Source organism: Mustela nivalis, assembly GCF_964662115.1.
Source record: "Mustela nivalis genome assembly, contig: HAP1_SCAFFOLD_1527, whole genome shotgun sequence".
Lineage (NCBI taxonomy): Eukaryota > Metazoa > Chordata > Mammalia > Carnivora > Mustelidae > Mustela > Mustela nivalis.
In genome coordinates, this window is record NW_028135137.1 from 42,193 (window position 1) to 47,014 (window position 4,822).

Consider the following 4,822-nt stretch of genomic DNA (forward strand, 5'->3'; position numbering starts at 1 on the left):
TGTATTCTTAATTCAACTAGATTACATATATTTAATCTATTAGTACCACTAGGTTCTTATTCTTGTTATTATTTCAAAATCTTTCCTTAATTCCTTACATTATTTATTGGGTATATTTTAAATCCCTGATATACTCACTTATTATATATAAGCTGTCAACCTTATTCTTATTTTGAGGTAGCTATATCTTTTTGGGTTTTAGGATGAAAGAACCGCGGATCCCCTTACCCAAGAATCCAACACTGCCACTGGATGCAAACAGCAAGAGGTTTATTGTCACGCAGGTACCGGCGGGTGGTCGGCAGCTCCAGCTAACCGAGCACACCGACCAGAGTGAAGCGGGGTCTTTTATAGGAAGGTACAAACAAGTTTTGGGTGGGGTGCAACTGATTGGTGGACAGTTCGAACTTTTGAAAAAGGCATACTTGGTGTTAGTGGATTGCCCTGGAAGACACCCCTCGCGGGAAGAGAAAAGCGGGAAGGGGAAACAAAGAGGGGAAGTTTGACCTTATTACTGGGCAGAAAGGCATCCTGTCTACGTGACCTATGTGACCATGCAGCCCCCTTGCCTACGTGATCTAGGGGACCATGCAGCCCCCTTGCCTACGTGACCTACGGGACCATGCCCCGGCTATTAGGAGAGGGTATCTTGTTCAAACAGGAGTCAAGTGTCATGCCCTAAAAGCCAAGCGGTTACAGAAAGGCAAAAGAGCAGTTACATTGAATTCAACCCTGGGGGAAGGGTCTTTTCATTGCAAGGGGAGGAGGGGTACTTTTACACAACAAAAGAGCAGTTAATTACTTAACGACGGGGGGGGGGGTCTTTCAAGGACATCATACCAACAATGCCAAATAATTTTCAGACAACAGCAGGATATCCAAGAATTCAACTAAATTCTGACACTATCTACCTGAACATAGCGTAAGATTTCATCAGTTAAGGGATCAGTCCTCCAAGACTATCTCCAACCCCATCTCAGATGCCAGTCTCACTGTAGGCCCCAGGTTATTACCTGTGCTTGTGACTGAGCAGCTACAGGTTGGAGGTCCCAATGGCCTACTTCTTACGTTCTTTTAATTTGCTACAGGGGCTCACAAAACTCAGAAAAATACTTACTTTATGTTTGCCAGCTTATTAAAAGATATAATAGAAGATTTAAATCAATAGATAGATAAAGAAGTGCACAGGGCAAGGTATGGAGAATGGCCACAGAGCTTCTATTACCTTCTGTAAGACTGCAACTCTTCCTGCCTTTTTATACATTTAACAAACTAAAAGCTTTCTGAACCCAGTCCTTTCAGGTTTTCTGTGGAGGCTTCATGACATAGTCATGACTGACTAAATCATTGTCATTTGCTGATCTAATCTCCAGCTCCTCTTCCCTCCCCAAATAATCCTGAATTGGGAGGAAGGGGAGGCATGTTGGGCAAAAAGTTATGAAGGCTTTCACCAAGTGGTTGGTCCTTCAGGCAAACAGCCCTTGCCTTGAGTGAGGTCTGAAGGTCACTTCATTAACATAACAAAACACACCTCTCTCACCCTTATCACAGGAAATTCCAAGAGTTTTAGGAGCTGTGAGTCAGTAGCCATGGTTGAAAACCAAATATTCAGATGACCAAAATATATTTCTTGTAAACCACTATATTACCCTACATGCTTAAGTATTTAATTATGTGATCTTTTAAACTAATATTTTTCTAAGAGTCTAAACTGTTCTGTCAGTAATCTGGATTGGGGAGTGATGTGTTGCCAAATTTCTGTCGTTTCAGTCCAGGAAGTCAAAGAGAAACAACAGGAGAGCCCCTTAGGGCAGAAAGTTCAAAGTAACAATGTTGACTACTACTCCCTTTTCTTGATTTTTTTTAAAACAAGCAAAGCATCTCTTCAGAGTTGCAGTTTAAAGCCAAGAACATGCGGAATTGGGAGAAAAAAATAGTTAAATTTGGAGACTTGCAGAGGTAGAATCAGAGTAGTGAAAGCCATTACAGTAACGGAACTAACTGAGGTCAGTCTTTGGAGAATCACAGAAACAGGTGGAGTTGTCAAACAAAGGAATCTTTGTTTACAACATACAAGGAGATCACAGGGAATAAGTTCCAAAGCCTTGACTGTTTGAACAGGAGAGAGATTTTTATTTAGTATTTAAGATGAATACTGAGAAGGGAGAGTTTTATTATCCCGTGTATGGTTGGTCATAAGGTTGTGGATGCATGCACATCCACATATGTATTTGTGCAATATGTATTGCATGTTCACCTGAATGAAGCTTGTATTCCACCGAGGGCAGAAACTTCAACGTTAGAATAAAGCAGAGGTAACTGTTGGACAAGGGAAAGGGACTCTGCAGGCTTCAAGAGCAGATATAAACTAGATGGGGTCTTGGACTCATTTTCTGGGACAAGGAATGCAAGGCCTTGATTACTTTTGAAATAGCACTAGGAGTTTTACCACTGATTTATTGTCTCAATAGCTTAGGCTATTTCCTGGTCTGGTGGTGACTGTTAGTTTTCCCATTGCCTTGTTCCCTCAAAATCCTTAACTAGTGAGGTTTTTGCATTTCTTTGTAAGAGCCTCCCAGGAAATTTTGGAAGAAGTGTGCTTGGGCAAGTACACAGGTGGGGTATAGATCATTGAAAATAGCTGGGGACAAAAAATGACTTTTCTTATGTCAGGAAAACTATATCTCATCTTTAATTTTCTGGGAACCTCTAACTCTTTCTGCTGATGTTACCAGCAGGCATCTGAGATATTACTGATTGTTCTCTTGAACCTAAGGAAAAGGAAATGTAGAAAGCAAATGACAAAACTTTAAAATCTATCCTGCAACTCATAATTCACTGCAGCCACCTCTCTGTCTTTCCCTTTCTCTTTTTCTCTCTTTCTATTTCTCTCTCACTTTCTCTCTCACATACGCACAACACACGCAAATCAACTTAAAACAATTTTTAATTTTACCTATTCCATTTTAATATACTTGAGGCATGATCATTTTCTAGTAAATACAAGAAAAAAAATCTAGGATTCCATCATTCTGTGTGATTAAAGTATTGAGGAATTTACTTCCAATAGCACTTATAAAAACATATTTTATTTAAGTAATATTATATAATCAGGGGCCTGCATTTTTCTTATTCTCCAACTAGTGTTATTTGGCAATTAATATTTTGTCAATCAATATTCCCCTATATCTGAATGTGTGGGCAGTGAGAGATGAGTTAGAGGCAAGGATGGTGAACACTCCCAACAACTGCAGACTACATATATCTTAAGCCATGATTTTCTTTGCAAAGGTCAACATTGATAATGTTCTAGTCATACCTCCGTGTACCAGGAAAGAAGTAGCATATTTCTTGAAAGACACAGCTATCAAAGCTCCATTGAGAAACCGTAAAGATGGAGAAGGGATTTGCAAATTATATATCTGATAATGGACATCTATTATGATTATTAAAAAATGAATAAAAATAAAAAACCTTACTAATAACCAAACTGAGTATCCAATTTTACATGTGAAGGAAATAATGGAAGAGACATGTCACCAAAAGGATATGGATGGCTTATAAGCACATGACAAATTTCTCAACATTTAGACATTAAAGAAATACAAATTAAAATCATAATGAGACATGCTTACATATCTATTAGAATGGCTAAAATTATAAAGGCTAATTGTACTTCGTCTGAGCTAGATTGAGAAGCAACAAAAAATCTAAACTGTTGTTGGCATATATCATGATACAACCACTTTGGGAAATAGTCTGAACATTTTTTTAAATGCAAAATATGTTGCAGTTACACAAATAGCCATTTTACTTCTAGGCATTTAACCAAGAGAAACAAACCCTATGTTCATACAAGGACTTGTATATGAATTTCATAGCAGCTTTATTTTTAAGAATTGAAAACAATGGAAATGTTTATCAATGTCCATCAATAGAGCAAAGACAAATTATGATCTATTCATTAAAGAGATTACTATTCGGGGCGCCTGGGTGGCTCAGTGGGTTAAGCCGCTGCCTTAGGCTCAGGTCATGATCTCAGGGTCCTGGGATTGAGTCCCGCATCGGACTCTCTGCTCAGCAGGGAGCCTGCTTCCTCCTCTCTCTCTCTCTGCCTGCCTCTCTGCCTACTTGTGATCTCTCTCTGTCAAATAAATAAATAAAATCTTTAAAAAAAAAAGAGAGAGATTACTATTCAACATCAAAATGAACTATTTACAGTTGGAGATTCTCAAAATAATGATGCTGAGAAAAGAAAAGCCAGGCAACGAATAATATATACTGTGTGATTCCATGACTATAAAAAATCTAGAAAATACAAATTTATATATAGTCACAGTCACCAAATATATTGGTGAGATTTTAGTGCCTTCTTCTGTGCTCCCATAGCTTCCTACACTTGGATCTACGAGCATTTGTTACACCATGTGAAAATATGAACTCTTTTTCTTTATTCTGTCTTACTACAATAAGAATCCTTGAAATTTTATGGACATTTGAACTCTCAGTTATTAGCAGAAATTCTATCACACAGTAAGTTTCCAAATATAAAAGCCAGAGTTTTACAATGACTTCTAAGCTTTTACATGATCTAGCCACTCATTTAACCTCTGTGACCTCTTTCCCTGCTACTCTTCAGTCACTCACAGTGGCCTCCTTGCTATTCCTCAGATATGCCAGGCATGATCCAACCTTATGGCCTTCAAGATAGCCAATTCCTTTGTCTGGAGTGACCTTATTGCTGATAGTTCTGGGCAAATTCATCACCTTTCCATACCTTTGTTCAATTGTCAGCTTCATTGTAACTACCCTGATCTTCCTA

General features: G+C 38.4%; 1 long non-coding RNA gene across 1 annotated transcript; it reads right to left on the reverse strand.

The window, feature by feature from the left end:
• Positions 1 to 253: 253 nt before the first annotated feature.
• Positions 254 to 765, reverse strand: LOC309857914. The gene is made up of 2 exons (XR_014307958.1): positions 613 to 765; positions 254 to 569 (listed from the first exon to the last, which is right to left on the reverse strand). It is a non-coding gene; the product is annotated as an uncharacterized lncRNA (long non-coding RNA).
• Positions 766 to 4,822: the final 4,057 nt, after the last annotated feature.